The following is a 24,876-nucleotide window of genomic DNA, read 5'->3' as shown; positions in this document are numbered from 1 at the left end:
CCGCGCTCCACCACAAAGTCTAACAGCGACAAAATCTGCTGTACAGTCCAGCTAGTGTCTTAATCCCAGCCTTCCTTTGGGAGGATTAGCAAACTAGCTCCTCGCCTCCCCATGCCCTCCCTTCCCTCTGACGCCCCCATCTCCTCCCCAAGACACACTGGGGCAAGGGCTAAGATGTGCTCTAGCCACACAATACAGTTGATAAAAAAAACCTCATGGTCACAGAGTTATACAAAGTGTAAGTCGTGCGTCATTCGTACAGAGAAACCTCAGAGTCAGGTACCTCTTCCACCGCCAGCCCATTAGCTAAGGTTTGGGTACTTAGTCCCCTTGGCTAGGCTGTGCACAAACACCACTCCCCACCTCTTGTCAAGTCCTAGAACTCAAAGTCAAAACCGACTCGAGCCCTGACGTTTCAGGACATCGGCGCCGTATCCCAAACGTATTCATTCTCCAGCCCATGTCAACATTGACAGGGTGCGTCTACATTGCGATCAAAGACCCACGCAAGGGCCATGGCTAGCCTGGGTCAACCGACTTGGGCCGCGGGGCTGGAACTCGGGCTCCGAGACCCAACAAGGGGGCAGGGTCTCAGAGCCCAGGCGGCTACACTCCGAGTCAATTGACCCACCTTCTGAGGCTCAGTGCCACACCCACAGAGGCCTGGTCTACATGCAAAGCTGCACAGCTTTAGCGAAGGTGTAATTTTCAAACCGATTTTGTTACATCGGTGCGACTCAGGATGCGGACTCTCCCAAGTCAATCGAAACCTTACCTCAAGTTGGCCTGAATGAGTAACTTTACACGCGTAAGTTAAACCACAGAACCATTTACATCCATTAATGAGCGTCCCCAGGCGGCTTCGCATCACTTGAACTACACTGGGTTTTTTAAACCCATTTAAGTTAAACCAGTGCTACTCCTGCGCACAGACAAGCCCTGAAAGCGGGCTGCCATCCGCTGGCAGTGGGGTGGCTTGTGGGAAGTGAGTTGGTGGATATTGGCCCAGGTCCTAGGTGAGAGGGGGCCATACCACAAAAGCCCACCACTGGAATTGGCACTAATCAGCCCCCCTTGCCAAGAGCCTTGGCAGAGAAGCCAAGGACTGGACAGACCATTGAGCCTGAACCTCCCCACCCCTATAGCGGTGACCCTCCCAGAGCAGAATTAGACACACTGGCAGGGCAGTAGAAGCAAGCTTGCCCTGATGCTGCCACGCTGTACGTGGTCCATGCCATCATTGCCTTGGGCATATTATTCATTTGGAGTAAGGAAACAAGACAGTCCCATCCTCAAGCTCATTGCATCCCACATTCCTGGGAGACGTGCACATGTGCACGCACACTGCCCTTCTTCCACTGCAGGTGCACGTGGGTTGCATCCAGCTCCTTTGATTTGTATGAGAGCTCGCAGCACGGGGCAGGTCACAGCTCGCGTGGAAGGAGAAAGATCTGTGAGACAGAGGAAGCCCAAGATGATGGTGAAAGATCACAAGACCAACTAGAGGATGACTGCAAATGCACATCAAGCTCTATGCCTGAATCACGTAGAGAGCCAGCACTTGGAGCACAAGTCCCAGGCAGGAGTTCCGGACCCTGCAGTCCCTGTTCAGGGAGAGTTCCCCTGATCTAGAAATTGCAAGATGCTGAAGGCAGGAGTGCTTTGATTGCAAAGTCTGAACTCTCTCTCTACCCGGGGATTTAGCACTATGCACCGATACATTTCAAGCGTCTGGGGAAGGTACATTCCAGGCTCCTGGTAAGCATAACTATCCCGTTTTCCTTTACGGTGGAGCCGTGCAGAGAGGCAGAGTAGTGTATGGTCTTAAACAAGTGCAGACCCCTCCTTTCAGTGCCTCCTCAAGAATACTGAGGGGCCATTCACATGTGGTGTTATTGTTGGCACACCCGCCGGCTAGGATGTGGCGCATGCGGAGGGAAAACTATTCACCGTAGTTTGTGTGCAAGGAGCGGAATTTTTTTTAATACCTATCTCTCTCTACACACAGATTATGTGTGTGTATACACACACACACACACACACACCCCTCCCCCACAATCTATCTATAAATGAATGCACAAGCTTCAGGAAAATCCTGTTGCCTGGAACATCTGGTGGGGGGCTGGGAGGAAAGGTCTGTGTAGGAGAAGCAAATGGAACCCACACACAAGCACATTGTTCAGCCTCTGCTTAGCTACCTTTTGTCTCTGGGATCCATCTGGGAGGGCAAGCACAGAGGACTTATTTTAAACCGAACGTCTACGTCGTTCCCTTTAGCGTCGTCATCTTCACAGTACATTGCCACTGGAACAACACTGCCACATTCTTCCAGATGTGTTTTAGGCGTGCAGTAATTCACACCTTTTGGCAGTCTGTAAAATAATATTGCACATCACTGATGGCTGGCTGCTCTGGCTAGGCATTACTTAGACTCCGAATCAGGGACAGCATCGTCTTCACCCATTGCTTTAAGTGGGCCAGTTTTGCCTAGAGCAACACAGGCCAAGCTAAATTCCTGAAGGTTTTTTTGGGGGTGAATGTTATGATAGTGAAAGGGGTTGGACTGACAAGCCTGAAGTCTACTATTTAACCACAGCACAGGAAACGTAGAGAGAATGATATTACAAGCTTCAACCCACATTGCTTCCCTACAGGACTTCACATCTGGGAGGGACACAATCTCTTTGGGTTTGAAGAAAGATCAGTCTTCACAGCCCATACTGATCTTGGTCTCTCGCCCGCCAATTAATGCCAGTTGCAATGGCAGCTTTTGTAATATGGACCTGGCTCCTGAGACCCATGAAACCATTTTCATAAAGGCCACTGATGAGCTGAGAATAATTTTGGTCATTATCAGTGGGGGCTGGACATGAACTGCCAGCCTAGAGGTGGAACCTATGGGGAAGTTGTAAATTACTCCCAGTAATGTGCTTAGTGCTAAGACAACCTGGTTCTAGGCCCCGCGCTGCCGATAACCTGCTGTGTGACCTTGGGAAGTCACTTCCCTTCTCTATGCCTCATGTCCCCAACCTGTAAAATGGGGACAATGTTCCTGACCCCACCCCCGAAGAGTGCTTTGAGATCCAGCTAGCACTCCTAGAGGCATTCTCTGTCTATGTAATACTATTATGGTATTATTCTAGCCCATCAGCGAAAGCCAAGAGCTTTTTAAGCTGATCAGTGGAAATTCCACAGTATTATTTATACTCCTGTATTTTCTGGTCATCATTTCCCTGCATTCTAAACAATTAACGAAGGAGATAAAAATAGGGATTAATTTCTTACTGGAAAGGAGTACGCACTTAAGAACCTCCGCAATTTCACTGGTTGAAAGTAAAGCCAAACAGCACCCAAAGGAAAGCGAACGCGGTAAGTAGGAAAGCAGCTGTTAACAGAGAAGCAATCAATATGAAGTGAAGGAAGTGGAGGGGAGCAGGGGCACAAAGACAGAGTGAGAGCTGTGAAACGTTTTGAATGATTGGCGCGCAGAGCACAACATAGAAAAAACAGACTTCTACATGGCTGTGTGGTTAGTGGGGACTTGCCTCCAGGCTGCTAGCTGGGAGTGACAGAGTGATCTGCTGGCTGCTTGGTGGTCTCTATAAAATGAACTGGTGAGGCTCAGGCTAGTGATAGAGAAGGTTGGCCTACTGGTTGGGATGCTACCCTGGGACTCAGGAGACCCTGGTTTAATTCCCTGCTCCACCACAGACTCCCTTTGGGACCTTGGGCAAGTCCCTCTTAGGGTATATGTCTACACTGCAACGAAACACCCGCGGCTGGCCCATGTCAGCTGACTCAGGCTGGAGCCTGAGGCCTGGGACACTCCTTCGTTGTGGGGTCCCAAGCTCAGACTCCAACCCAAATGTCTACACTTCAGTTTCACAGCCCTGCAGCCTGAGCCCAAGTTAGCCGACACGGACCAGGCCTGGGTGTTTTACCGCAGTGTATACATGCCCTTAGTGTCTTTGTGCCTCAGTTCCCCACCTGTACAACAGGGATAATAGCACCGCCCTGCCTCAAACAGGGGTGTGATGAGGATGAAGACAGACTCGGATTACATAGTTCCCAGGGGATTGTGTCCACAACACAAATACCATAGCTTAGGTGGCTAACTAACCATCAAGATGCTGAAGTCCCTTTTCGTCTCTAGAAATGGCACCACAAAAACCCGAGGTCATGGGCTCGTGGGGGCAGCTTGCTGCCTATACCATACCTGTCCCATGGCCAGAGGGCCGTCAGCGTGACGCATTCCCCAGCACCAAGTCGAAGCCACAGTAGTGAACCCATTAAGGAAGAGGTTGCTTCATGAAAATATTTAAGCGTGTTCGTTACAAGCGGCTTAACAAACAAACATGATGACACTTCAAGAGCTGCCTCCACACGGCCCAGCGCCTGCCCTGCTCCGATGACTGACATTCAGTATGTGGGTTTGATTATACAGGGCCTAATCTTAAGAGCCAACAGGGGCCCCTGATGCCCAGAGGTAGGCAGAACACCAGGGAAGCTTCCCAATGGTGAGATCTTTTACCCCTTCCGTGGAACAACCTCCCAAGGGAAGGGGTAAAATCCATAGGCTTCTCACTTATTTGAGCAACAGAAAACTTGGGGTAAATTTTTTGGAGCAGGAACGGTCATCTTCTATGTTTGTACAGCACCTAACACAGCAGGGCCCCCATCCCAACCAAGGTCCCTAAGCACAACAACCACTCCCCTTTCAGTTGCCTCTCCAGCCAGCTTTACAGAATCACAGACCAATTTTCTGTAGGACACCCAAATAAGTCACCTGATTTTCAGAGGTGCTAAGCAGCCATGAGCCCCAGTGCAGGTGCTCGGCATCTCTGAAAACTCAGGTCACTTTTATTTAGGTACCTAGATACAGATTTAGATGCTTAACTTTAGGCACTCAAGTTTGAAAGGGTCAGGCACAAGGTTTGAAGTGCCATGCAAAAGATGCCAAAGTCCGCTTTAATTAAAATCGAGAAAAGTAGCAAGCTTCTCCATTTCTTTCAGAACTGGAATCTTCCACCGCGCACTGAAAGTTCATTTGCAGCCTTAATACCCAGCAAGCTGATGACAATTGTCTCCATCTCCAAAGATGCTTTATATAGATGGTCCCAAGGCAGTAGGACAAAATGAATGAAATCCTAATGAATGAATGAAATTCAGAATGAACTCCTAACACACAAATCCCTTTAAAGCACAAAGAATGGTGCTGGCTGATAGGACCATGGGTTTAGGATTACAAAGATTTTCAGCAAATATAATCCAGTTACTCCCCCACATCTTCCAGTTTCTTTCCAGCGTAAGTTACTCTCTCCAAGAACTGCAATGTGGGTTCAGGCTTTGAGGAAGTTTTACCTGGCTCAGTTCAACACCGAAACCGGTCCTCTCTTCTACTTCCTTGCCTGGATAGGGGAGATGTGTGCCACACCAACAGCTTACTTCTGCAACGCTGGTATTTTATCATGCTTTTCACTGCCCCAGCTAACTAGGGAACCTGTAACATCCCATGATTGCTTATTCCCAGTGGGAATAATGAAAGCCAGGGAGAAAGTCACATACAACAGACACCCAGTCAAGCTAGTGTCTGTCTGTCTAGCTTCTGAGCACACAAAGCACAATCGGAAAGAACTTGAGGGGGTTGGGGGTGACAAGGGAGGAGCCCTAATATGCTCCCATTGCAGTATCACGACCAGCAGATGGGGATTCTAGGCCCGGGAGGTGGGTATTGCATAGTCAGGGGGAGATTTCTCTCTACCAGAACAAACCCATTTTACATAAACTACACAAGGGCACGGTAATAAAACGGGGGGGTGGGGGTGCAGAGGTTAGGAGAAAGCCACACAATCTCCAAGGAGCCTTGAACTCAAGACTCCTTAGGGAGGCTCAGGGAAGTTTAGAAAGGAATCAGACTCAAAGCTGTTTCTTAGCTTGTGAGATGGGGCGGGGGGGGGGGGGGGGAAGGGGACACAAACCCAAAGTTAAAATAGCAAGGGGTGAAAAAGTCACGTGACCCCTGATCTGCCATGCCTCCTGCCTCCCCCTCCCCCCCGCCCCCCCCCCATTCAAATAGGCCCCTGTGGCTGTAGTTAAAGCAGTAGGTGGATCCTCGAAAGCCACCCACCCTCTCTCCCTGCTTCCACAGCAGCCCCGGAGCGCCGCCTGTTTGTACAAGGCTGCGGGCTCGGGCAGAAGCCTGCTGGCCCAAGCTTCTCTCAGCTAAGCTGCAATAGCACATGCAAACTCACCCATGGACCCCCTACGCCACCCCGAACAGTACAGAGAAAGGAGAGGGAGGCACAAGACAAAAAGGGTAAATCAGAGGGCAAACAGGGAACAGAGCCAGCTAACGGGAGAGTAAACATGCAGAAAGACAGCCTGAGGCAGCTGTGCCCAGGGCATGAAACACAGGGAAGAGACGTTGATGCACAGCTGGCCACCCATTAAAGGGGGACTCCACCTCCAAAGAGTAATAAGCTATTCAGAAAGGTCTGAGGGACTCCAACATAGAGGATGCAGTTTCCAACACCCAGGGTGAAATCCTGACCCCACTGACGTGAATGGCAAAACTGACTTCATTGACTTCAAATAGGACTAAGCTCTCACCCTGGTAGTTAGTAACTGCAGCTCACAAACGTGGTCTTAAGGCTGGTCGCAGTTCATGAGCATCCAGATCTTGTGACTAGGTTCGCAGCAGCTGGAAGTTCAATGAGGAAGTGCCCGTTTCACTTGTGTCCGAGCGTAGGAGGAAGAATGGAGTGACGTCCCAGTTTCTCTCCACGATTAAACCAATGCATCAGCAAGTCATCATGAGAAAGGTACATGCATACAGGCATGTACACACAAAGTGCTGGAAGCCAGAAAGCCGGCGGACATAGTGATGAGGGCAAGGAAGGGCTAGTAATAACGACGATATCATCTGGAAACGTAAAGACAATTAGTGACTGACGTCCTCCCGTTACCATTTTGGTGCTGATGAACTTGACCAACAGGCAGTTTCTCTGCACCCACTGAGGCAGGCCCCAACACAAACGAGTTTCCACCCAGGAGTGCAAGCCTGACGGTGTATGCATTTATTTCAATTCAGACATTCACAGAATGCATACGTAAGTTAGACGCAGTGCCTGGCAAGTCCACAGTACTGCTTTCCATGTCAGAGTCCAGGTCCCTCTTTATCCCCGTTCCCCACAGAGGCCAACATAATCAAGGTGGCCCATTTCAAACAGTTGACAACAAGGCGTGAGTATCAGCAGGGGGAAATTACTTTTTGTAGTGATGCATCCACTTTCAGTCTTTATTCAGGCCTCATTTGATGGTGTCCAGTTTGCAAATTAATTCCAGTTCTGCAGTCTCTCGTTGGAGACTGTTTTTGAAGTTTTTTTGTTGAAGTATTGCCACTTTTAGGTCTGTAATCGAGTGACCAGAGAGATTGAAGTGTTTTTCGACTGGTTTTTAAATGTTATAATTCTTGACGTCTGATTTGTGTTCATTTATTCTTTTGCGTAGAGACTGTCCGGTTTGGCCAATGTACGTGGCAGAGGGGCATTGCTGGCACATGATCTCATATATCACATTGGTAGATGTGCAGGTGAATGAGCCCCTGATGGTGTGGCTGATGTGATTAGGTCCTATGATGGTGTCCCTTGAATAGATATGTGGACACAGTTGGCACTGGGGTGCGTAGTAGGGTTTGGTTCCTGGGTTGATGTTTTTGCTGTGTGGTGTGTAGTTGCTGGTGAGTATTTGCTTCAGGTTGGGGGGCTGTCTGTAAGCAAGGACTGGCCTGTCTCCCAAGGTCCGTGAGAGTGAGGGGTCGCCCTTCAGGATAGGTTGTAGATCCTTGATGATGCGCTAGCGAATTGTTTCTGTACCACATGGCATGTACTGAGTCCATAACGGCGTGTGGTGGAATAAAAAGGGTTTGGCTGGCACTTGTTAATGCTGATTTGAAGTCCATCAAATAAGGGGTCCACCCCAGGCTGGTAAAACCTTTACACCATGCTAACATGTACTGCTCCCTGCACACAGAGTTGTAAAAGCCAAATAAACTCCCTCAAGCTAACAGAGTGACTCAGGAGAGGTAACGAAGGTGCAAAACAGCAGCCCGGACAAACAAAACTGCCGTTTGTCGGCTTTCAGTCCTGAAAACCCAGAACACTGCCTTCGTTATCAGATGAATTCTCAGCAGAGTCTAGCATGCCTCACCCCTTTCACCTACTTGGAAGTCACTGCAATGCAGGTTGCACGTTGCAACAGAGGGCACTTGAGTGGCAGTCACTAGAACTGTTCCTTCCCTCAGCATTTCCATTATACAGCCCTCTCCAGAGATGATGCTTACTTGGCATGTCACGTTTCAGTCCTTAAAAGAATCTGTTGGGACATTTTAAGTTGTAAGTGCCAAAGATATTCTAGTTTTGGGTGCTCTCTCTTGCTCATAACACCACAGATATTTAAAAGAATGGACTGGACAAGACAAGCGTCTGAAAGTCTGCAATGAACTTGGTCGTAGATCAAGCTCAAACTTTGTAAACTGCTTACATCTCTACCCTACGAATAGCAGCATAACTTGCTATGAGGTGGTATGTTAATACCCTACTTAAGAGCTAAGAAATAGTTGCTGACATCTCTCCGTCCAAACACAGCCCACCAAGAAAAATAATTCTTTACATCCATATAGCGTTTTTTCTTGAGGGACTCTCAACGCAATTTACATTATGGAAGCGAGTTTCACCAGACCCCTGGGAAGTAGGTCAGCATTATCCACATCTTACAGATGAGCAGACCGGTGCACAGAAAGGTTAATGGTCTGATGTTCAGAAACCTCAAGCATTGACAACCCTCACTGATTTCAACGAGCGTCACGGGTGCTCAGCGCCTTTCCAAAGGAAATCACCGCGCTAGCGACTTGCCCAAGTCTGAGTAAGTAGCAGAGCTAGAACTCAGGAAATTCCTAACTCCCTGCTCCAAGCTTTTTCTGGAGTTTACACCATGCACTAACAGTTGATATTTGCACCCCAGCCCCCAACGCTCAGTCACCTGTTCCAATCACCAGACAACACTGCCTCTGCAGAAATCCCACGATGTGTACAAGAGACATTTGTGCCAGAAAACTCCACACCCTTCTCCCTTTAATGTTACTGTAAAAAGAAAAAGACATGCAGCATTTGTCACATGGTCACTACACTTATGCCCAGACGTTGACGGGTTTCAGAAGAGCATACGAGTTTGTGTTCAAACCTGTTCCTCTGCACAGGGTGACCAAAAGAGCAATCTGCCCCGAACACATATAGACTGCGGGGGGGGGAGGGGGTGTCAAAGAAACTGCAAAGTCACTTCTCTGTCCACAAGTGCACTCGAGTTCTTTGACCTTCTCCCCAGTACAGCTTTATGATACGTTTATATCTGGCTGCTGTGAAGCACGAACCCAGACAGGAAGAAGCAGGGAGCTGCCGACACTGCAATGATCATGTTACTGCCAATTATTCAGACACATTTGACGATGGGGCACAGGGAGCTTTCCTCACTCACTCAGACCAGATACTACCCACGGTGAGTCACAGATCAGATGTACATTTTGCTTTATTTTATTTAAAATTCACCCACTTCCTGAAAGACTCCTTTGAAAAACTGCGAAACATGCTGGATCCTCTCCTCCCTCACACCAAGGCCCTGACACCACATTTCCATCCAGGCTGAGAGAAGCTAGTGGACAGGTTCCTGCAAGGGCTCTTTGCTCTCTTCTCTTGAATGAGTTTCCTGGGCTGGCAGGAGGGAAGAAAAGACTTCTTGGACTCACAATCCTAGACAGGAGAAACACATTCCACGGCACTACTTGCCAGAAGTTACTTTTTTGCCTTGCAGTTAAAAGAGCTTTGCCAGTCCAAGCATTCCCTCGGTTACAGCCAAGGCTAGAAGTCCCCACTGCAATTGTGAAATCATAATAAATTAACCCTAGGGAGGGGAAATGTAGGAGTGTAAAGTGCTGTGAGATCTTGAGACGGCGGTTACTAGAAAAGACTAGTATTTCCCCTTGTCCATTTCTAAACACTTTCCATCCCAGGAACTCAACTTCAGTAACAAACGGAGCTTCACAACACCCCTGTTACAAAGAGCGGTATCAGTGGGTGAATGGAGCAAGCAAAGAGTGAGAAATCCAGCACTTCCAAGTTCTTATCCAACCTCCTGCAGCATGGCCAGGTGCAAAAGCAAGTCACTTCACTTCTCTGTGTGAAAAGTGAGGAGAGTGCTGCTTTACTGGGGAGAGGGGAGGGTTAGTTAATAGTGGCAGAGTTTTGAAAATGCAAGGGGGTAAATCATTTCCAAATGTTATTGTTTATTCCCAAATTACACACAGGGTAGCTATGAGACTTGCCCAAGGGCAAGAAGAAAGCTAGTGTGGTCACAAGAATAGACACCAAGAGTCCCTGCTCCCTGTCCCTTGATCCACCAGATAGCAACGCCAGCAACACAGACTCCTCCCTCTTTATAAACACAGAGTAGTGTTCCTTGGACCATTGTTCGCAGTTAAACAGTTTAAATATTAGCCTCGCTGCTTCTTGTATTTGCGCTTGACAACATTGCTCACAATGAGGAGCATGGCCACACGAGCAGTCAGTGAAAAAGGGACGGGAGGGAAAGTTTGGGCAGTTCTGTCTCACTGGCACACAGCCGGAATATCCAGAATAAGCGAGACATTGCCAAGAAGAGGCGTTCGACGAGAGCAGCGGTTCTCAACCGGGGGTCTGCGGTCCCCTAAGGGTCTGCGATCCCTTTCAAGGGGCCCGCAGTGCCCCGCAGCTGAAGCCCCAGTCCTCAGTGCCCCCGACACCATGGGGCTGAAGCCGGGAAGCGCAGGGGTGAAGCTCCAATCCCCAGCACCCCCTGAGCCCAAGGGCAGCATTGGGGACATGGAGGGCATTCCCCCTGCACCAAAACTGCAGCACAAGATCACAGCAGTCCCGGGGGCAGCTCCACCCCCATCTCCTCTCCCCGCTCCCTGGCAAGGTCGGAGGCGGGAAGCTGGAGCCAGGTAACAAGGGGAAGCTGCTGCCATGGAGCAGACAGCAGCAGCATGTCCTCCTCTCCTGCTGGTGCCCCAGGTTGAAGCTGCTCCTCGTCTCCCAGCCCCCTTTGCTCCCGCAGAGGCGACCAGTAAGAATCCCCTTGGGTTGGGAGCCCCGGCTCTGTGGCTGGCAGACCCCTCCGGGAACAGGGACGTCCTCCCAGCACACACTCCCTGATACCCCTCTCCCTACACCCTGAGCTACCCCCTGCCCGAACATAGCCCCTAGCCCCCCCATCCCTGCACCCACAGCCACTCTCTGGGTGCACACAGCCCCAGCTAACCCCTCCCTGTTTTCAAATTTTCTGAGCTAAGCCCCCCACCTTTGAGTTATAATTTTTGGTTGCACCCCCCCACCCCCCGACACAGACACGCTGGGTGGCCGGCTGAGGTGAATCAGGGGGTGGAGGCGGCACTCCCTCCCTGGACCCCACCATGTGGAGGTGGTTCAAGCCCCACCCCAAAATAGAAGTCAAACTACACCTATGCCCAAGGCCCCTCTGGGCCCTGGAGTTTTTATAGCATGTCGAGGGGGACCTCGAAGAGAAAAAAGTTGAGAACTCCTGGACTAGAGGCACAAGGGTTCTTAACAGTGTTTGAAAATAAAGAGAAATATCAATGTTGTAGAAGATCTTCAATTAACTGTGCTGATGGAACAGTCCCCTAGTAATTCCATGGCACGGTCAGGCAGCTCCCATCTAGTTGGAGGTGCTGGAATGCACAGGCAGCCAAGGGATCCAGCTGGTTGCACTGTCTCTCCAGTCCTTCCTACCTGTTCTACCTACCACTGCACTAGCAGCAAGGCAGAGAACCTCTGTACAGCGGCTGTTCACAAACTGAAGTACACCCCACACTGCGTATGACCAACAGTGCTAGTCAGCGAGTCAAAAAAGCAACATGCCCTCCCCGCTGGACTTGACGACGACAATATGGGATTGAGCTCACTGTCACAGGGCTAGCATCCCACAGAGCTCCAAGTGACAGCAGTTTTACAACACCCATAAGAATAAGACATTCGCAACTTTATAAGTAGCGCTTTGCAAACGTTAATGAGCCCTCCCCTCACTCCTAAGGTGGGGGAGGGGGGGGATCATGACACAGAAACCTTCCATGATTTGCCTGTGGAGGCTTCAGAAGGTGTTGGTGTCAGGAATAGGATTAGAATTCATGGGTTCCTGGATCCCAGCCCTCTGCTTAGACCACTAGACAAAGGCAAGCCTCTGCCTCTCCCTCACCTATCCACATAAATCCCCAGCCCCGATTATGCTATTTCACATATTGAAAGTGCTTTACAAATTTTAGCAACCATACTTTAAGCTATACAGTGGAGTCACATCTTACGTGGGGTTAGGTTCTAAAGTCAGCGCGTAAGGCAAAAATCGCGTATAGTCAAAATTACCCTCTTCGGCAGCAGGTTTGAACAGTGCGTAGAGGCTAAGAGCCTTTTCTCACAACGTGTTGCCATTGATAGCCACACGTTTACACTTCATGTCTTCCAGCCATAAGTTTAATGCCTTTTCAGGCTTCACTGAAGTCTTATCACGCACCTGACTCGTCACCTTAGCAGTTACTGGAGCACTTGATGCCACGGCTTGACTAATTACTCTCTCTCGAATCTTGATGGCACGGATGTTAGATTCGTTGCAGCCATATTTACGCGCTACATACCGTCTCTCAATAAGTCCAACACAGCCAGTTTTTCCTCCAGCATTGGAGCAGATCGCGGTTTCTTTGGTTGAGCACCAGATGAAGTAATTGGCTGGCGTTTAGGGGCCATGTTGTACGAAAAATCCATACAGTATCTTTAAACACTAGAATCACACTCAGCGCGGTAAGATGCTCACACTATGAGAGGCACGCGGGAACTGAGACTGACTGAGGGAACAGCAGATTCACATCTCCCATCTAACGCTCACTCTGGGGCATATACTCATTGAGTGGAATGGTGGGCAGAATCGCCCGCACAATTTACAGGTATCTTGTTATTTTTCTTTTTTTTTTGCCAAGCGCATACAGTTGAATTCGTGTAAGTTAAATGTGCGTACGATGCGATTCCACTGTAGTCCTCTTGGAGAGGGCAGCAATGAGACCTATTGAGGACTGTATGTATGCCTGCCTCTCCCTAAAGTCTTGGGGGAGGCGAAAGGAAGAGGGGTGCTAAGGAGCTCCAGGAGTACAACAAAACTGATATTTTGAACCGAACAAACTTTCTGAAGTTCCTGCAGGCCCCTCATGTGTTATTCCGAGGCATTTGCTTGCTTACAATCCTCTTGTCCTCACAGATCTGAACGGACCACGTGAAAGGATCTGGTTTCAAGATCAGTAATTATAGAACAAGACGGAGAGGTGCGAGTAAGCAAAGCCGCAACATTTCTTGAGGCAAACAGGGGACTCAGAGCACGACAAGTGCAGCAAGGTTGTTGAACGGAAAAGCTGGGAAGTGGTGAGTGAAACAAACTGCCATGCTCGGTGCCACAGTTTGGGTCGGACTTCGAGCATGGCACTCGCTAACTCATCCCCAGCAAGTGCTGTCCAATAACAATACCACCCTGCATTTCTGAAGACCCTCTCACCCAAGCATCTCAAAGAGCTTCTTGAGTCTTAGCTCCACATTATCCCCATTTTGCAGATGGGGAAAACTGAGCTGCAGACAAGAGTCTAGGCCAAAGGAGCAGAGCTTGGAATAGAACACAGGCAGAGTCCTGACGCCCATTCTTCCTCTCTAAACACACGCTAGATCCTGAGGGTGTTGAGTGCCGGCATTTCCCTAGGACTGTAGATGTAGGTGGACAGCGACGCTCAGGAGCAGGCCCCAGAACAGCCCAGTAAAAACTAGTTCACAAGCCCAAGGCAGTTACCATTTTAAGAGCTTTTAAACTGTGTATTTTTGACCTCACTGAGCCCGTTTCATCAGTTACAGGAGCAAACCTGGCAATTTTATCCACTCGCCAGCAAGTCCCAAAGACATTTGCACTAACAGTCACCATTGTTGTGTTGGCCAACAAAATCCTGTAAGGTAAAGCTACTCCTTTTCCCTTCCTACAGATACGTCCCTCTCTCCTGGCCTCTGCTGCAGCAGCTAACCTAACAGTTCCAATTTTAGGTCCTATGCATTCATTTGCAAATGAGGAAATCCTTCAGACTGCAGATTTTATTGAGATTACGCTCATCTCACCAAAAACGGCTGTTGATTTTGTAGACCCTACCAAAATACCCTGTGCAACAGCAGGTAAACCCCATTCTCAGGGCTCTGCTGACATGGATTGATTATGCCTGTGCCGAAAGAAAGAGGATTTAGCAGGGCCAGGGAATGTACAGACTGAAATTGTTAGAACAAAACCACAGTGTTCACTTAGTCTCCATTCAAACCACAGGAGAGAAAAAGCACATTAACGTTTGCCATAAGGATATGGGCACAGCCAATTATAAAGCTTCCTGAGAGGGTTTTTAACTACTTTGTTAAATGCACTAGTGTAAAACCCCTCTCAGGAAGCTTGAAGGTAAGGCAGTTTTCTTGCTGTCTCTCTCCCAACACTGTCTAGGGGAGTGGGATTTCCCCGTTTTTAAAACAGGGGTGGAGGTTTTGTTTGACCAAAGTTTCAGCTCTTCTGTTACCTTGTTCCTGCAAAAGCAGCTTTGGCAATCAGAACAGTTGCATAAAATCATTCTCATCGCTGTCCATGCTCCTGACAGTTTGAATTTCTATGACACCTTCCAGAAGCACAGAGCACTTGGTAAAACCTCACACAACGTCCCTGCGACTTAGGTATTATCCCCATTCTGGAGATGGGGAAATGGAGGCACAGAGCTGTTAAGTGCCTTGTCCAAGGTCACACAGGAATTCAGTGGCAGGGCTCAGAGTACAACCCAAGAGCTCCGACTCCCAGTTCTTTGCTGAAACCAGACAATAAATCTCTGTCAAAGATGCTAATGCCAACAAGGATATCAATTAGTGCCAACTGCTCTGTCAGCATCTACTACAACTACAGTGAATCCACATACTCATCTGACTTGCATCACATGTCAGTCACCACGTGGTAACAGCTTTCATGGTCTCACAACCTGAGCCAAATGCACACAAAAGACAAGAGGTGAAAATGTCCATAAACCACCTACCATCCCCATCACACCTAGAGAAGCTTTGTTAACATGGAGTTCCAGCACTGCCCTGGTCTCCTCAAGAATGTGAGTTGCCAAAACACAAGCATTGGCAAGCCAGAACATGCAGAATTAAGGTGATACTTCCCACATAATACAGACATCCCACTCAGTTATCGCTACCCAGGAGCCCAGAAAACATGGGCACAACGCAGTATCTAGAGACACATTATAATTCACGGCAGGCCTCCTGCCCCTTCCCTCACTCTGCCACCAGCAATTAACTTCCAGACATCTGTTACTGGTACAGCGTGTGGTTCAGTATCTCACTGACTAAATGATTTGGAGAGGGTTGGGAGATGCTGTACCTCAGGAACATGCCTGACCAAATGCCCTCAAGTTCATCCCACAAACTGTTCTCCAGGCCCTCAAGTGGCATACCACATTCCCAGCCACTCTTCACGCAAATGTTTTACAGCATTTTGAAAAGTGGTCTTGAAACTGACATGCTCTTCCAGCCTCCCACCTCTCTGCCTTGCAATCTCTTTCTTGCTCTCAGCAGTGCCGCACAGACCCACATTACAATCAAGTCATTGAGGGAGGCGTATTTCATAGTCCCTTGACCCAAAGGTCCCAAATTCATACTACTAACTCTACCCAGAATCCTGGTGTGGCACAGGAATTTTGGAAGTAATCTACCAGTGCATTTTAGAGCTCTTTGAAAAAAATCAACTCTTAGACATCTCTGCTAATCCTTAGCTCTAGAAGTTGTTTCTGCTCTTCCATGACTTCCAAGATTTTAAGAGCTTATTGCAAGAAGGGCAAGTCATTTTTGAACATTTAATTTGTAGAAGAGCACACTGCTGTTAAGTACCTTACAATGAATTGGCTATATACCTAGCCAAGGATCTCTCCAACCTGTGGCTTGAACTTCAGCAAACTTGCTGCTCTGCTGGACCTGGGTAGACAACAATCCAAATCACAAATCAAACCAAGCCCCTCACAGTTCTGCATTCAGAACAAGGCTGAGTTTCATTGGCAGCAGAATGATCTCTCAGTCCTGAATGCTAGGACCTCCTCCTTCCCAATTTAAAGAATTTCACAGAGAAGGTAACTGCAGTTGGATCTGCTGAGTAAAGGCCTCCACTTATCTCCTTTACTGCTAGTCGCTTGGTCTCTAAGAATGCAGATTTCCAATCCATAATTCTAAAGCCACAGAATATACACTTCCCATAGCATAACAGATGTACTGTATAAACACACAGTTTTGTCAACAAGAAATCCTAAGCAGCGTCCTAGAAAAAGGATACCAGTGAACATCAATAAGCTATTTTGTATAACAATGGCTTTATGATCAACAAAGCCTCATACAGGATCATTACAAAATCTTTTCCACATGCTATAAACATGTTTCGAGGCTCATGTCTTGAATGCTTAAAAAAAAACCCAGCAGAAACAGATGTAAAATAAAATGTGAGTTCTCCTAAAGTGTGTGCACTAGCAAACAGCAGCCCGTTCAGCTAAGTTACCATGATGTGCGCTGTGGCAGAAAGAAATCAAGCCTACACACAACGTTTTGGTTCCCATGTGACTGCGTTGTACTTTGTGTGCCAACTCAGAAGCCTAGGGAAAACAACAACAGTTCTCAGAGCACATGTCCCATGATGTCCTAACAAACCGCATTTCATCTCTGCAGTTAACTCAGTTGTTTTTGTCTCATGTAAAGGAGACAGTTACATAAGAATATACGCAGTAGTCGGAGTGATGGAAAAACAGTCATAGAGTTTATCTAAGCTCTTTCTACATCCCCAGGCCCCACCCACAATCTCAGAACAGCTGATGTTTCTGTTAAAATGCAGTGAAATTCATAGATTCTAAGGACAGATGGGACGCATTGTGATTAGCTAGTCTACCCTTCTGCATAATACAGGCCAGAGAACTCCCTCTAAATAATCACTGCTTAACTAGTGCATGTCTTCTAGAAAAGCAACCAATCTTGATTTAAAAATCGCAAATGATGGAGAATTTACCACAACCCTGGGTACATTGTTCACATGGTTAATTACTCTCATGTTTAAAATCTACACCTTATTTCCAGTCTAGCTTCAACTTCCAGTCACTAAAAACAGCTAACAATTTTTAGCCTGTCTTCATTATAGTTGAGAGATGAGTGGGAACAGGCTGTCTGTCTATGCAGCCCCATAAAGTTCACAGTCAGAAAATTACATAAACATAAGGATAGAAACGGACTAAAGAAAGAGGGAAAGCTTAAATTCTGCAGACTCTAATAAGACCTCCAAAATGCATGGAACAGATCTTGAAGATAATTCACACATTTTTACACTGAGTTTTTAAAAAACCCGATAGGGCAAAAGTCTTTGTCAACCACATTGCACATGAAGGGAAGGGTTACCTCTCTGGAGCTGCTGTCACTGTTCGCCTGCTGGTGAAAGCTACCACGTAGTTACCATATCACCACAAAGAGCTGCATATTGAAGAAAACTGCAAGAGAACAACATAACACAAATCTCCACTGATGTGCATGAAGTCCAGCTATTTCTATGCCACGGGAAGAATGGGAGCAGATCGAACTGCAACTCTGAAGTGTATATGCACTCTAAAGTTTATACGCACCCTTGCTGCACGCTCAGACTGAACTCTAGGGTAATGCCCCTGGTCTTGTGGAAGGCAAAAGCCTGAGAAGAACAGAATTGTTCAGCAGTCGCAGACGTTTATTAAAGACTCTTTCGTGGTTTCTATGGATTGTAGTACAGCTGCCAACAGCGGAAGTCATAGACCTCGAAGTTGAAATATCAAGAGAACACTGGTCTGAGACCAAGCGTAATGTTGGAAGACCCTCAACTAGACCTTCACAACTGACTTACACTATAAGAAACTACAGCCTGAATACATCAGACCTTGAGGACAACATAGAGAGTTGGTATTAAAGACACTGACGCTTCTTAGAAATGTTAGGAGGGGTTTCCTTAGCCCAGGTGCTGAGGGAGTGTCCTGTCAGTATGGGAGGTGAGAAGATCTATGCATTAGAATAAAAAGAAAAGGAGTACTTGTGGCACCTTAGAGACTAACCAATTTATTTGAGCATGAGCTTTCGTGAGCTACAGCTCACTTCATGCATACCGTGGAAAGTGTAGAAGATCTTTGTGTCTACAATAAGATCTTCTACACTTTCCACAGTATGCATCCGATGAAGTGAGCTGTAGCTCACGAAAGCTTATGCTCAAATAAATTGGTTAGTTTCTAAGGTGCCACAAGTACTCTTTTTCTTTTTGCGAACACAGACTAACACGGCTGTTACTCTGAAACCTGTCATAAAATAAATTGCCTTTGTAAACAGGACATTAGGGTTGCAGAATATTCCTCCCAAAAGGGAAAACAACTATACCGTAAGTCCAAGTCTGCAAATTTATTATTATTTCTGGGTAGTAAGATAAATCACACACACCTAGGTGCCTTGAACTCAAGTACACTTCCTTCATCTCTGCTACCAGTAAAAACCTTCCTAGACCATGTAACACAAAGCTCTACAGGAGATCCAGTGCCGACACACCCTGACTGCACACACCTTATGACACTGTCCGAGCTCCAACTGCCAACAGAGACAGACACAAGTTTGAAAACCAATATTAAGTCATTAGTTCACCTTGCTCTGCTCTCAACCCAATGTCAGGACATGCCCCATCACCACTTGGTGCAAGGCGATACCTGCACCAACTCAACAGAGCATGAAAGAAAGCTCAGCGAACATCCCAGCTCCTCCCAAAGCTTCCTCTATTCTTCGAGGTTGACAGGCTCAAACTGTTAAGGAAGAAACTCACCCAGCTTTCAGCACATTTGTATCTGGGGGCCTTCAACCTGGTGTGAGAAAGTGAAGGCGTCAGTAAGAAAACAGGCCCCGCAAGAAGGCTGAGTTGGTTCCAGCAATTGGAAATAGGATATCGAGGGTCACATCAGGGCCACCCATTCAAAATCCAGGTGGGGAATGGCCAGAAATCATTACTATCTGACAGCTGTCCTGAGGCCAATGGGAAATGAAGATGGCAGGTCTCAGACCAGCCTCTAAAGGACACGTGTATGGTGACAAGAACCATCACCACTGGCCTCCCTACCAACAAGGGACTAAGAGATACTTGGCCCTTGGAGACTGAATTCCCTTTCCATGCTAAGACGATCCCTCCAGGTCAGCGCTGATGTACGTTGGCAGGAACCCAGGGGGCGGGGGAGAATCTGCTGTGCTACTGCCCCCACTTACCTGCTTTACAGTACAGAAGAGATCTTCAGCCTCCGTGGCTGTCTAGCCAGCCCCTTTTCACAAGGGCTCTGCCCATGACATGGCAGTTGGAGGGGAAGATGTTTACACCTGTGTGCCTGTCTGATCAGACAAGATGGGCTGTTAAAGGGTCACTCTAAGTTGTTTTAGTCTGCCATGGCAGACTGAGTCAATACAGGCAATTCAGCTACTAAACTACAGTCGTACAAAATAATAAGAGACAGGATTTCTTAATAATAAGAACGAGGAAAAACAGTTGTGCACTTAAAGCACAGGATTGGAATCAAGAGATGCAGGTCCTAGCCCCTCTCTCTGCTGCAGTTTCTCCACCTATAGATAGTACTACACACCTACATCAAAGTTACAAGGCTTAATTCTCTACTGTCTGAAGTGCTTTGAGATCTTCTCACTGAAAGTGAGGAGGGCAGTTTTGTAGGATCTGATGGGTAGTCACTCAGCACCAGCTGTCGAAAGAGCAGCAAGGTCAGGAAGGCAGATTGACCATCCCTTTCCACAGCAGACAGGCAGGAGGAAATCTGCTTGGGAAAGAGGCTATTACACTTGGATGGGGAAAGCTCTCTTGTTCTGAGGTAGAGCTAAACACTGTATCACAAAGGAGTCAGCTGTTGCAGCAAGGAGTTGGGAGCTGGTCAGCATGGAATAAAAAAGATGCAACAAGCCTAAGTCAATAAACGAGTAAGGAGGTGAGGGGTGAAAGAAACCAGTCTCTAATCTAGGAAGCTGGGTGGCTGTCTTGCATCTTTACATTCCTTTGTCTTCCATCCAAGAATCTCCAGGCCCTTAACATATAATTAATCAATTAATTAAAACTTGCAGCCTACCTGGGAAATAAGCAAGGGCTGTTTTTCTGCCCTCACCTACAAGCAGTTTCATCTAGATACAAGATTCTTTACTTGCTGTCCTAAACATCCATGTAGCATTGATACACAGCTGCTCTATTTCTACTGGATCCCACCCCAGACATGGCTGTATGTCCTAGGTGGGCGGTGTGATCTCTATACATAGTTCTACAGTGCTTCGAGACTACAATAGAGAGATAAGGAAGCGTCACCCTCCGTTTATAGACAGGAAAACCAAGGCACAGAGAGGAAATGAGATTTGTGGCAGGTCACTGAGCCAGCCAGTGGAACCTACCAGTCCTATGTCCGCAGTCTCCTACTCAAGCCACAAGATCACACCCTTGCCCCAGAGCCGGGCTAGAACCCAGGCACCCTCTTTCTCCCATTCCCTGCTCTGACCACGAATCCCTCCTTGGTTACACCTCTCCCCCCAGCACCTTGTACCTGAGATGACACTCGCTTCAGACCCTCCACCTGCCTTTCAACGCCCCATTACCAGAGACAGGCCCACTTCCCTCACACTCCTGCTTCAGAGAGAACAGCAGGAGAACGCTGGGAGCTGCAGACAGAGAGGTTCCCCCTCCCCCCTTACTCCCGGGGCAGGGGGTCGGCTGCAGACAGAGAGGGGCTGGGGGCAGCTGGCAGAGGGGTCCCCCAGAGACAGGGTTGGAGGCAGAGGGGTCCCCCCCCGGGAAGGGACTGGCAGACAGAGGGCTGGGGGCAGAGGGGGATCCCCCCCCGGAGACAGGGCTGGGGGGGCGGCGGGCAGAGGGGGATCCCCCCCAGAGACAGGGCTGGGGGGGCGGCGGGCAGAGGGGGATCCCCCCCCAGAGACAGGGCTGGGGGGGCGGCGGGCAGAGGGGGATCCCCCCCCAGAGACAGGGCTGGGGGGGCGGCGGGCAGAGGGGGATCCCCCCCCAGAGACAGGGCTGGGGGGGCGGCGGGCAGAGGGGGATCCCCCCCAGAGACAGGGCTGGGGGGGCGGCGGGCAGAGGGGGATCCCCCCCCAGAGACAGGGCTGGGGGGGCGGCGGGCAGAGGGGGGCCCCCTTTCCCCCAGAGACAGGGCTGGGGGGGGCGGCGGGCAGAGGGGGATCCCCCCCAGAGACAGGGCTGGAGGCAGAGGGGTCCCTCCCCCCGGGAAGGGACTGGCAGACAGAGGGCCCCCCCGCCCCCCGCAGACAGAGGGCTGGGGGCAGAGGAGTCCCCTGGGAAGGGGATGGGGGCAGCGGGCAGAGGGAGACCCCCCCGGGGACAAGGCTGGGGGGGGGCTGCGGGGTCTCTCCCCCCGGGGACGGGGCTGGGGGGGGGCGGCGGGCAGAGGGGACCCCCCCCGGGGACAGGGCTGGGGGGGGCGGCGGGCAGAGGGGACCCCCCCCGGGGACAGGGCTGGGGGGGGCGGCGGGCAGAGGGGGATCCCTCCGGAGACAGGGCTGGGGGCGGGGGTGTCAGCAGAGGGGACCCCTCCCCCCAGTGGGGCTCAGGACAGAGGGTTCCCGGGGGAGGTCCCTTCCCCCCCCCCTCACCTGCTGCCAACGCGGAGGCTCCAACCCGCCCCCCGTCAAGCTCCAGCTCAGCCCAGAACTTTTCCCCCTAGCCCCACCCCCCCGTCAATACGTCACACGCATCCGCCCTGACGCCACCAGGTACCCAGCCCCATCCAGCCAATCAGCAGCGCCTGGGCTATATTAGCATATCGCCACAGCAACGGCCCAAGCCCGTTCCGCCCCCCCCTCCCCTTGCAGGAGGAGGCCCGGCGCCCCCTGGCGGGCGCTCAGGACCAGGCAAAGCCGGAAATGTCAGCGGGGAAACTATGCCAGGAGGATCATGGGACTTGTAGGCTGTGAGCAAAGCATGCTGGGTAGGGAATGAGCTGGGGGCAATGAGTCTGTTAGAGCAGCAGGTCTCAATCTCAGCCAGGGGGGTACGTGTCCCCCTGGGGTACGCAGGGATCTTCCAGGGGGACATCGGCTCATCTAGATACTTGCCTAGTTTTACAACAGGCTACAGAAAAAGCCCTAGCAAAGTCAGCACGCACTAACCGTTTCACACAGACCGTGACTTGTTTATCCGGCGCTCTAGACCATACGCCGAAATCTGAGTACACCATTTACATTCCGGTCGGTTTATTTTATAATTATATGGTAAACACGAGAAAGTCAGCCATTTTGCAGTACAAGCAAGCTGCGACCCTTCCGTCCTTTTAGGTCTGGTTTTGTAAGCAAGTAGATTTTAAGCGAGGTGGAACTTGGGCCTCCACAAGCCAAATCAGAGGCCTGCAAGGGGTACAGGGGTCTGCAAAGGTTGCACTGTCCCTCTACCCCTGGTCGGAGTTCCTCTGTCATCCAGTTGGGCTATTTCTGGGTCAGCCCGAAGTCAAACCGCCCACCCCACAGGGAAACTGAGGCACTGGCCAGAGCTGGTGACAGAGGATGCGCCTAGAGGAGTGATACCCTATAGAAGATACGGGGGGGGGGGGGATCCATGGGGTGTTACCTTGTAGGGAACCAGGCAGGGATGCCTTTCATGTGTGAATGACCCATGGTGGAGTGTGAATCATCTGTGGTGGATGCTTCCATGAGAGCATGCCTATATGGGATGCTTCTTAAGGGGGTAGGAAGAACATCAGTGGGACATATATCTGGGGCGAGGCTGCAGAATGCGGGATGTTATGTATAGGAGACAGCAGGAAATTTGTAGGCGTTTGAGATGAAAGGCATATATACATGCTTTGGAGGGACTGCTCCTGTAGGGGTAGGAGCAGAGGGTAATTAGTATGAGGCTCTCATCAGAAAAACACAGGGATATCAAAAGAGCAGGAACTAACTAGGATGTCACCTTTTATGCAATAGGATAAACATTCGTGCTCCAGTGTTTACACTGGGCCAGCATGCCTACCGTGCATCAAAATGCCAGCACTAGGGCTGGATGATTAATTTTATATATACATATACACACACATATATATATATATATATATACATATACACATTTATTTCCACTAGCTTTCCAAATGGACTAAACTGCTCCTATTTCTACTTTTTCTGTGGATTTTTCTCTTGAAATTTTTGTTTGTTTTTAAAATGTAGAATTTTTCAAAATAACTTTTTTCTAATTCAGTTGTTTTGGGGTGCAGGAGAGACCCAGCATGGCCCAATTCTGCAAGACAAACCACAGCCTGGAACACCGTATTCATGAGAAGCCCCACTGACGTCCCATAGTGCTTGCAGGATCAGGACACAAATGACTTATTTCTCCTACAGTCACGCATAGAGGTCTCCATTATTCCAGGCACTGTACATACACAAAGTAAGAGGCAGTCCCTGTACCTAAGAGGTTGCAGTCTGAAGAGACAAGACAGAGAATGGGTGGGAAAGGAAACGAAGGCACAGACAGAGAAAGTGATTTGTCCAAGGTCATGCAACAGGTCAGTGGCAGAGGACTAAGCCACTGTCTGTCTGTATTCATCTGTTGTCTCTTGTCTTAGATAGTGACAGGGGCAGGGATCATCTCTTCATTCTGTGATTGTAGAGCCCCTAGTGCAGTGGGGTCCTGGTCCATTTAGAATTTATTAATTTATAATAATTAATTAGCAACAAAGGGGGAAAAATCAACTCCCCGAAATCGTAAACAATCCCCCCTAACTGATCAATTAAAAGTAAAAATGATCAAACATTTGAGAACCACAATGGTTTGTGTGAAATGTCGCACTTGGGCAACAAGACGATTTTTTGACAAAAATGTTTTTCATTTGAAAAAAAATGCGATCAGCTTGTGTCCTCAGAGCACAATACAGCAGAGTATGGCATCCAGACATCACTCGGCTTGTCACACTCTCAGGCCCCTGGAGCCGAACCTCGTGTCACATCAGACATCTTCTTGGCTTGCTATCAGCAGATGGAAGGATGGGCTGGGGGATTAGGGTAGTAGCATGGAGCCTGTAACAGGTTCAGTTCCCCCCTCTGCCACAAACTTCCTGGGTGACCTTGGGTAACTCACTTAGCATCTCTGTGCCTCAGTTTTCCATCTGTAAAAAGGGGGATAATAGTCCAGCTCTGCCTTACAGGGGTGTTGTGAAGATAAAAGCATTATGCTTTCAGATCTACCAATGAAACAGAACTATTAAAAAGCCAGGTGCTATACATTATAACAACAGTCCACCCAAACATCTTTATGTTGCAGCAAATTGTCCTCTCCTTACTATGGGACATCTCAATATAATTATTGTTATGAGCCCCATCGAGATCAATAGGTGTGAACTCACCCTTCAATTAACATAACTGTAAGCATAAGCCCCCATCTAAAAGACAAAAGGGGTGCGTGAGCCTGACCAGGAGCTTTCTGCTGAGTATTGTTTTGAGTAGGGAGCATGTGTGGGAAGAGAGAACACACAGAACCCTCGACTGGCAGCATGGGCAGCAGATGGAACCGCTGAGCCGCTCAGCCCGCTGCCAGTCTGGGGTTCCATCCGCCAGCCCCTGCCAGCCGGGGTCCCGGCCGCTGGCCTCACTCAGCCCACTGCTGGCCTGGGGTTCCGTCTGCCGGCCCCTGCCAGACGAGGCC

At 49.1% G+C, this 24,876-nt stretch overlaps 1 protein-coding gene across 5 annotated transcripts in view; it reads right to left on the bottom strand.

Moving 5' to 3' along the window:
• The window catches only part of PPARD (peroxisome proliferator activated receptor delta), a 36,711-nt gene extending 14,803 nt beyond the window's left edge, over positions 1-21,908 (bottom strand). Inside the window, exons 1-3 of one of the 5 annotated variants that reach the window (XM_048826513.2) lie at positions 21,840-21,906; positions 17,577-17,665; positions 2,199-2,372 (exon numbers count right to left, since the gene is read on the bottom strand). The gene's annotated coding sequence lies outside the window, so the exon portion shown is untranslated. Of the gene's footprint in view, positions 1-2,198; positions 2,373-17,576; positions 17,666-19,002; positions 19,026-21,839 lie in introns of those variants that run through there. The other 4 variants (XM_048826512.2, XM_048826515.2, XM_048826514.2 and 1 more) reach the window with 4 other exon arrangements.
• Positions 21,909-24,876: the final 2,968 nt, after the last annotated feature.

The sequence above is a fragment of the Caretta caretta genome, chromosome 21, assembly GCF_965140235.1.
Source record: "Caretta caretta isolate rCarCar2 chromosome 21, rCarCar1.hap1, whole genome shotgun sequence".
In the NCBI taxonomy this organism is placed as follows: domain Eukaryota; kingdom Metazoa; phylum Chordata; order Testudines; family Cheloniidae; genus Caretta; species Caretta caretta.
Note: the sequence above shows the minus strand (reverse complement) of the source record. Positions and strands in the feature narration are given on the sequence as shown.